Consider the following 9316-nt stretch of genomic DNA (forward strand, 5'->3'; position numbering starts at 1 on the left):
GAGTACAAGTGGGTATTCACCAGCACGATGAGAGCACACGGTAGCCTTGAACTCCTGGCCTCAAGCAATCCTGCCTATGCCTCCTGAGTAGCCAAGACTCCAGGCACACACCACCACACCTGCCTTAATGTTGGTATTTTGGCCTCCTTCCATGAATCATAAATGTTGTTAATGGCATCTAGAATGGTGAACCCTTTTTGCAAGGTCTGCAATTTAATTTATCCAGATCCGTCAGAAGAAGCATTATTAGTGGCAGCTCTAGCCTTACGAAATGTATTTCTTAAATAAGACTTGAAAGTCAGAATTATTCCTTAATCCATGGGCTGCAGTTAGCAGGCATGAAAACGTTAATCTTCTCTATACCTCCATAAGAGCTCTTGGTTACTAGGTGCATTATCAGTGGTAATATTTTGAAAGGAATCTCTGAACAGTATGTTTTACAGTGGGCTTAAAATATTCAGTAAACCATGCTGTAAATAGATGTAAATAGACACCACAAGGAGAGTAGATGTAGCATAATTCTTAACTGGCTCTTGGATTTTTAGAATGGTAATTGAACATTGGCATTCATTTAAAGTCACCAACTGCATTGGCCTCTGACAAGAAAGCCAGCGCAGGCTGGGAAAAGTGGCTTACACCTGCAATTCCAGTGCTTTGGGAGGCTCAGGTTGGAGGATCACTTGCGGTCAAGAGTTCAAGCCCAACCAGCACAACAGAGCGTGACCCTGTCTCTACAAAGTAAAGAGTCAGCCCGTCTGGGCCGGGCGCGGTGGCTCAAGCCTGTAATCCCAGCACTTTGGGAGGCCGAGACGGGCGGATCACGAGGTCAGGAGATCGAGACCATGCTGGCTAACACGGTGAAACCCCATCTCTACTAAAAAATACAAAAAATTAGCCGGGCGAGGTGGCGGGCGCCTGTGGTCCCAGCTACTCGGGAGGCTGAGGCGGGAGAATGGCGTGAACCCAGGAGGCGGAGCTTGCAGTGAGCTGAGATCCAGCCACTGCACTCCAGTCTGGGCGACAGAGCGAGACTCCGTCTCAAAAAAAAAAAAAAAAAAGAGTCAGCCCGTCCTTTGAAGCTTTGAAGTCAGATATGGCTTACCTAGAGCTATGAAAGTCCTAGATGGCATCTCCTGAAGTAAGGCTGTTTTGTCTCTGTTAAAATTCTAGTAGAGCTACCTCTGCCAGTGATCTAGATATTCTGGAAATGCTTGCTGCAGCTTCCACATCAGCAATTGCTACTTCACTTTGTACTTTTGTTATAGAAATGACTTGTTAAACCTCACAAACTGATCTTTGCCAGTTTCCAGCATTTCTTCTGCAGCTAATTCACCTCTCAGCCTTCATAGAATTAGAGTTAGGGCCTTGCTCTGGATTAGGTTTTGGCTTAAGGGAATGTTGTGGCTGGTCTGATCTATCCAGACCACTAAAACTTATTCCATGTTAGTTAGTGGTGAGGCTGTTTTCCTTTCTTATTATCTGTGTTTTCACTGGAGTAGCACTTTTAGTTTCCTTCAAGAACTTTGCATTCACAACTTGGCTAACTGGCACAGGAGGCCTAGATTTTGGCCTATTCCAGTGGTTTTTTTTGTTTTTTTTGTTTTTTTTGTTTTTTTTAAAGAGACATAGTCTCGCTTTTGTCCAGGCTGGAGTGTAGTGCAGTTACAGCCCATTGCAACCTCAAACTCATGGGTTCAAGTGATCTTCCTGTCTTCTGAGTAGCTAAGACTGCAGGTGTGTACCACCATGGCCAGCTAATTTTTTGTTTTTATTTTATTTTATTATTATTATTATTTTTTTTTGAGACGGAGTCTCGCTCTGTCGCCCAGGCTGGAGTGCAGTGGCCGGATCTCAGCTCACTGCAAGCTCTGCCTCCCGGGTTTACGCCTCAGCCTCCGGAGTAGCTGGGACTACAGGTGCCCGCCACCTCGCCCGGCTAGTTTTTTGTATTTTTTAGTAGAGACGGTGTTTCACCGGGTTAGCCAGGATGGTCTCAATCTCCTGACCTCGTGATCCGCCCGACTCGGCCTCCCAAAGTGCTGGGATTACAGGCTTGAGCCACCACGCCCCGCTTGTTTTTATTTTTTTAAAGAGGCAGGACTTTACTGTTTACCAGGCTGATCTTGAACTCAAAACCTCAAGTGATGCTCCCCTATCTGCCTCCCAATACGCTGGGATTACAGGTGTGAGCCTCCGCACCTGGCCCTTATCTTGGCTTTTGACATGACTTTCTCACTAAGGTTAATCATTTCCAGCTTTTGATCTAAAGTGAGAAATGTGCAACTTCTTCTTTCACTTGAACAGTTAAAGGCCATTGTTGGGTAATTAATTGGCCTAATTTCAATATTGTTGTGGCTCAGGGAATTAGGAGGCCTGGGAAGGGAGGGGGGAGTGGCCAGTTGGAGGAGTGAGAGCATAGCATTTATTAAGTTTGCTGTCTTCTAGGTTGTGGTTTGTGGTACCACAAAACAATTACAATAGGAACATCAAAGATCACAGAGCAGCCGGGCACGGTGGCTCACACCTATAATCCCAGCGCTTTGGGAGGCTGAGGCAGGTAAGTCACGAGGTCAGGAGTTCAAGATCAGCCAACATGGTGAAACCCCGTCTCTACTAAAAATACAAAAAATTAGCCAGGCGTGGTGGCAGGCACCTGTAGTCCTGGCTACTCGGGAGGCTGAGGCAGGAGAATCGCTTGAATCCGGGGGGTGGCGGTTAGAGTGAGCTGAGATCGCACCACCACACTCCAGCCCAGGCGACAGAGTGAGACTCCGTCTCAAAAAAAAAAAAAAAAAAAAAAAAATCACAGAGCACCACGATAAGTATAATAATAAGGAAAATGCTTGAAATATTGTCAGAATTACCAGGATGTGAGAGACAAAGTGAGCACATGCTGTTAGAAAAAATGGTGTTACAGATTTATTCAACATAACATTGCCACAGGACTTCTACTTGTGAAAAATATCTGTAAAGTGTGATGAAGCAAAGTGAAGTAGCATGAGGTATGTCTAGTTATTGCTGTAGTGGTTTCCAAATGGTGGTTTTCTTTTTTTTTTTTTTTTTGAGACAGAGTCTCGCTGTGTCGCCCAGGCTGGAGTGCAGTGGCCGGATCTCAGCTCACTGCAAGCTCCGCCTCCCGGGTTTTTACGCCATTCTCCTGCCTCAGCCTCCCGAGTAGCCGGGACTACAGGCGCCCGCCACCTCGCCCGGCTAGTTTTTCGTATTTTTTAGTAGAGACGGGGTTTCACCGTGTTAGCCAGGATGGTCTCGAACTCCTGACCTCGTGATCCGCCCGTCTCGGCCTCCCAAAGTGCTGGGATTACAGGCTTGAGCCACCGCGCCCGGCCCCAAATGGTGGTTTTCTTTTTTTTCTTTTTTTCTTCTTTTTGTTGGTCTGCAATGGGGTCTTGCTCTGTTGCTTAGGGTGTGGAGTGCAGGGGCACGATCATGGCTCCCTATAGCCTTGACCTCCTGGGCTCAAGTGATCCTCCCACCTCAGTCTCCTGAGTACCTGGGACCACACAGGCACATGCTAACACACCCAGTTAATTTTTTTACTTGTAGAGCCAAGGTCTTACTATGTTGCCCAGACTGGTCTCAAACTCTTGGGCTCAAGCAGTCCTCCTGCCTCAGCCTCCCAAAGTGCCGGGATTACAGGTGTGAGCCACTGCACCCAGCCCAAAAAGTGATTTTTCTAATTCCATAGTTTCTTCTACATTTCTTAACTGGAATTTTGTAAGGAAGAGTTATCCTTATTCATTTATTTACCCATTTACTTGTAGGAGCATGTATCATAAATTCTTACTCTATGGGGTATAGTTAGCTACTGTAAATTTGATGCAGATATTTTTCCAGATTCAATAAGTAGGATCCCCATCAAGCTATCTTCTGAATCTAAAAATGTATTCTCCTAATTTCGTGGGTATATAATTATTTTCTGGGCAACAGTCTGTTCATGGTACATTTGTCTCCACCCTAGAATCAGAAAAATCTAGTTTCTTTTAATGGAGAATACTATTTAGAAGCTGCAGTCTCTGTGTGGGGTGGTGTTCCTAGGTAATAGTGCCCTGGCTTTTAGGTCCTATCTGGAGGATGTGGGAAACATACATAATTATATGTATCCACACACATTGATACCTATATTTCTATATTAAAAATGTGACCACATGCCAACACTTTTAATTCCACTGCAACACTACTGGGTTACTTCTTGCCTTCCAAATTCCCTTCTCTGTAGCTATCTTTCATCACTTGCAAAAAATAGCGCTTGCTCAATCCTAGATTAAAATATAAGCTACTCTCAGAATTGATAACTCACACCACTGTTTTTAAAAATCTGCTAACCAGAATTCAGTTTTTATTCACAGCTCTTATCTTTAGCTCAGGGCATAATGTAAAAGCACTAGGTTTAAAACTTACTTGGTCAGCAGCAATCCACTTCTAGGTACATGTCCAAAGGAACTGAAGAAAGCATCTCAATGTGTGAATGCCTGCCTGTGTTCATTGCAGCATTATTCAGAAGAGCCAAGAGGTGGAAGCAAAGTAAATGTCCATTGACAGATGAATTGGTAAACAAAATACATACAATGCAATATCATTTAGCCTTAACAAAATTCTGCCATATGCTACAACATGGATGTGACTTGAGGACATTATGCTAAGTGAAACCAGTTGCAAAAGGACAAATACCACCCAATTCCACTTACATGGGGTATCTAATGTCAAACTCAGAAGCAACAAAGTACTGCGGTATTTGCCACAAGCTGGTGGAGGAGAAAATAAGTTGTTCGATGGGTATTGAGTGTCAGTCATGCAAGATGGAAAAGCTTTTTGAGATTTGTTGTATAAAAATATGCATATAGTTAATAATGTTCGGTACACACAAAGTATGTGAAAGGGTAAATTTTATGTGTTTTTATCATAATAAAAATTGTAATAAAAGAAAAGTTACTTGGGTCAATTTTGTGTTTTTTCCCCCTTTTCATTGTTGAATTTTTATCCATTTGATAGTTCATTTCAGTAATTCCTGTTCATTTTCCATTTTGTGTCACACTGTTACCCTTGTTGATTTTTTAAAAATTAGATATATAAAACAGGCCAGGCATGGTGGCTTATGCTTGTAATCCCAGTACTTTGGGAGGCTGAGGTGGGTGGGTCACCTGAGACTGGGAGTTGGAGACCAACTTGGCCAACATGGTGAAATCCTGTCTACCGTAAATTATTATCCTGTATACCGTAAAAAATTAGCCAGGCGGCTGGGTGCTGTGGCTCATGCCTGTTATCCCAGCACTTTGGGAGGCTGAGGCAGGCAGATCACGAGGCCAGGAGTTCGAGACAATCCTGGCCAGTATGGCGAAATCCTGTCTCTACTAAAAATACAAAAATTAGCTGGGCATGGTGGCAGCTAATGAGGAGGCTGAGGCAGGAGAATCACTTGAAACCCGGAGGCGGAGGTTGCAGTGAGTTGAGATGGTGCCACTGCACTCGAGCCTGGGTGACAGACTCTGTCTCAAAAAAAAGGCCGCACGTAGTGGCTCATGCCTGTAATCCCAACACTTTAGGAGGCCTAGGTGGGCAGATCTCGAGGTCAGGAGGTCAAGACCAGCCTGGCCGACATAGTGAAACCCTGTGTCCACTAAAAATACAAAAATTAGCCAGGCATGGTGGTGGGTGTCTGTAGCCCCTGTTACTGGGGAGGCTGATGCAGGAGAATTGCTGAACCCCAGAGGTGGAGGTTGCAATGAGTCAAGATTGCGCCACTGCACTCCGGCCTAAGTGACAGCGCAAGACTGTCTCAAAAAAAGAAAGAACGTCATGGCACCCATCTGTAATTCCAGCTACTTGGGAGGCTGAGGCAGAAGAATCGCTTGAACCCAGGAGGTGGAGGTTGCAGTAAGCCTGTGAGAGAGAGAGACTGTCTCAAGAAAATTAAGTAAATAAATATGTGAAACAATAGTATGTTTTGGCTGGGCGCGGTGGCTCATGCCTGTAATCCTAGCACTTTGGGAGGCTGAGGTGGGCGGATTGCCTGAGCTCAGGAGTTTGAGACCAGCCTGAGCAACACGGTGAAACCCCCGTCTCTACTAAATACAAAAATTAACCGAGTGTGGCAGCATACACCTGTAATCTCAGCTACTCATCAGGCTGAGACGAGAATCATTTGAACCCGGGAGGCGGAGGTTGCATTAATCCGAGATCACGCCACTGCACTCTAGCCTGGGTGACAGAGCAAGACTTCATCTCAAAAAAAAAAAAAAAAAAAAAAAGTATGTTTTATTTCATACTGACTTATCTTTTTTTTTTTTTGGAGTCAGGATTTTGCTGTTTACCTAGACTGGAGTGCAGTGGCCTGATTGTACCTCACTGCAGCCTTATGCTCCTGAGCTCAAGCACTCCTCCCACTTTAGTGTCTCAAGAGACTGGGAGTACAGGCATGCACCACCAGGTGCAGGCAGTTTTTAAATTGTTTACCCTTTTATTTTTTTTTTTAGACAGGGTCTTGCTCTGTCACCTAGGTTGGAGTGCAGTGGCGCAGTCAGCTTCCTGCAGCCTCACACCTCTGAGATCAAGCAATCCTCCCTCAGCCTCCTGAGTAGGTAGGACTACCAGCGTGCACAACCAGGCCCGGCTAATTTTATTAAATTTTTGTAGATGGGATGTGGCTATGTTGCCCAGGCTGGCCTCAAACTCCTGGTCTTAAGGGATCCTCCCACCCTGGCCTCCTAAAGTGCTAGTATAACAGGCATCAGCCACCATGCCCACCTAATTGCATATTTTAAACATTAGAACTAAATACAAAAGTTTTTCTTGGCTTATCCTTTCCACTCTGTTCTCATCTTGCTGTCGTTTTCAACCTGTTCCTATACATCCCCTATAGGTAATGAACCTTGTTTTCTGAATAATCCTGTGTTTTCTTTTAGCAAAAATGAACATGTGTATATACATTTGTTATTGCCCATTCAAAAAAAGGTTTCAGCTGGGCACGGTGGCTCATGCCTGTAATCCCAGCACTTTGGGAGGCCGAGGCTGGCGGATCATGAGGTCAGGAGATCGAGACCATCCTGGGTAACACGGTGAAACCCCGTCTCTACTAAAACTACAAAAAATTAGCCAGGCGTGGTGGTGGGCGCCTGTAGTCCCAGCTACTCGGGAGGCTGAGGCAGGAGAATGGTGCGAACCTGGGAGGCAGAGCTTGCAGTGAGCCGAGATCGCTCCACTGCACTCCAGCCTGGGTGACACAGCGAGACTCCGTCTCCAAAAAAAATAAATAAATAAATAAAAAGAAAGTTTCATACTATACTCTTGCAGTTTCTATTTTTGCCTACAGTGTATCTTGGTAGCCACTCCATATAAATTCATAGATATATATCTTCCGTTTTCACCTTCATTTTATAGCTGCATAATACCCTTTTGTGGATGTACTATGTAATATTCAGCTGCTTTACTACATGTCATCAATTAGAGAATTCAAATTTGCAATTACTAACGGGTACAGTTGGTATTCTTGAGCATGTGTATTTTTGTATATTTAGACATTTATGTTCAGCACAAATTCCCAGAATTAGGATTGCTGGATTAAATAGGTAGCGTGTTAGATATTGCCAAATTCTTTTTTTTTTTTTTTTGAGGCGGAGTCTGCGCTGTCACCAGGCTGGAGTGCGGTAGGCGGCGATCTGCGGCTCACTGCAGCTCCGCCTCCCGAGGTTCCGCCATTCTCCTGCCAGCCTCCCGGCCAACTGGGACTACGAAACGCCCGCCACTGCCAGCTTATTTTTTAACAGAGACGAGGTTTCACCATCGATGCTCAGGATGGTCACCGTCTCCTGTTTCCTTCGACCTCTAGATGCTGAAGTTGAGGGATTGGCTCCTGGCGCTCCCGGCTACAAACCATTGCCAAATTCTCTGTGCTAGGCAGCCTCCACATTGGCCCCCAGTCTCTGCTTCCTGGTATTTGAGGACTACCCTTGTGTAATCCTCTCATATTGTACCCTGATTGATGTGTGTAACCACCAGAATATGGCAGAAGTTCTGGTAAGCCAGTTCTGAAATTAGGTTATGAGAGCCCCCATATACCTGGAGCCCAAGTATTAAAAACAATTTTAGGCCGGCTTCTGTTAGAAGCCATCTTCTAAGCTTTAGTTTCAATTTCTGCCACATTTTTTCCTGAGATTGATTTAATTTCTGTAGTTTTCAGGTTTTAAATACTATCCTCGTCATTTAAAACCATAATTTTATTTATCGAGCTGGAATTTCACACGGTTAAAAAAATTTGTAGAGATGATGATATGGTTTGGGTATGTGTCCCTACCCAAATCTCATGTTCAACTGTAATTCCCAATGTTAGAGGTAGGGGCTGGTGGGAGGTGACTTGATCTTGGGGGGTGGATTTCTCATGGGTCATTTAGCACTACCTGCCTTGGTACTGTCCTCGTGATAGATAGTGAGTTCTTGTCACTCGATTTGGTCATTTAAAGGTGTGTAGCACCTCCCCCTCTCTCCTGCGCCTGCTTTGGCCACGTGACATGCCTGCTCCTCAGCCTTCTGCTATGATTGTAAGTTTCCTGAGGCCTCCCCAGAAGCCGAGCTCATGCCAGCAACCTGCTTCCTGTCCACCCTGCAGAACTGTGAGCCGATTAAACCTTTTTTCTTTATAAATTACCCACTGTTAGTTATTTCTTTATAACAATGCGAGAACAGACTAATACAGATGGCATCTTGCTATGTTGCCCAGGCTGGTCTCAGACTCCTGGCCTTAAGTTATTCTCCTGCCTCAGCCTTCCGAAGTGCTGAGATTACAGGAATGAGCCACCATAAACAGAACCAGCCAATTGGTTGAGGTAGAGTTTTGGTTTTCAGATTTCTCATTCATATCTCAGAGGATCAACTTTTCTTGCATCTCAGTGTATGACATTTGCAGGTCATACATCATTGCCTTCTTTTTTTTCACATAGAGAAGGCCTGGGATGGTGACTGTCTCCAACTTTTTTGTCTGCTCCTGTAAGTTTGTTCTTTGGTTCTAAATTGGTTATTATTATTTTTTTTTTTTGTTTGAGACGGGGTCTCGCTCTGTCACCCAGGCTGGAGTGCAGTGGCCGGATCTCAGCTCACTGCAAGCTCCGCCTCCCGGGTTTACGCCATTCTCCTGCCTCAGCCTCCCAAGTAGCTGGGACTACAGGCGCCCGCCACCTCGCCCGGCTAGTTTTTTGTATTTTTTAGTAGAGACGGGGTTTCACCGGGTTCGCCAGGATGGTCTCGATCTCCTGACCTTGTGATCCGCCTGTCTCGGCCTCCCAAAGTGCTGGGATTACAGGCTTGA

This window comes from Papio anubis, chromosome 20 (genome assembly GCF_008728515.1).
Source record: "Papio anubis isolate 15944 chromosome 20, Panubis1.0, whole genome shotgun sequence".
NCBI lineage: Eukaryota > Metazoa > Chordata > Mammalia > Primates > Cercopithecidae > Papio > Papio anubis.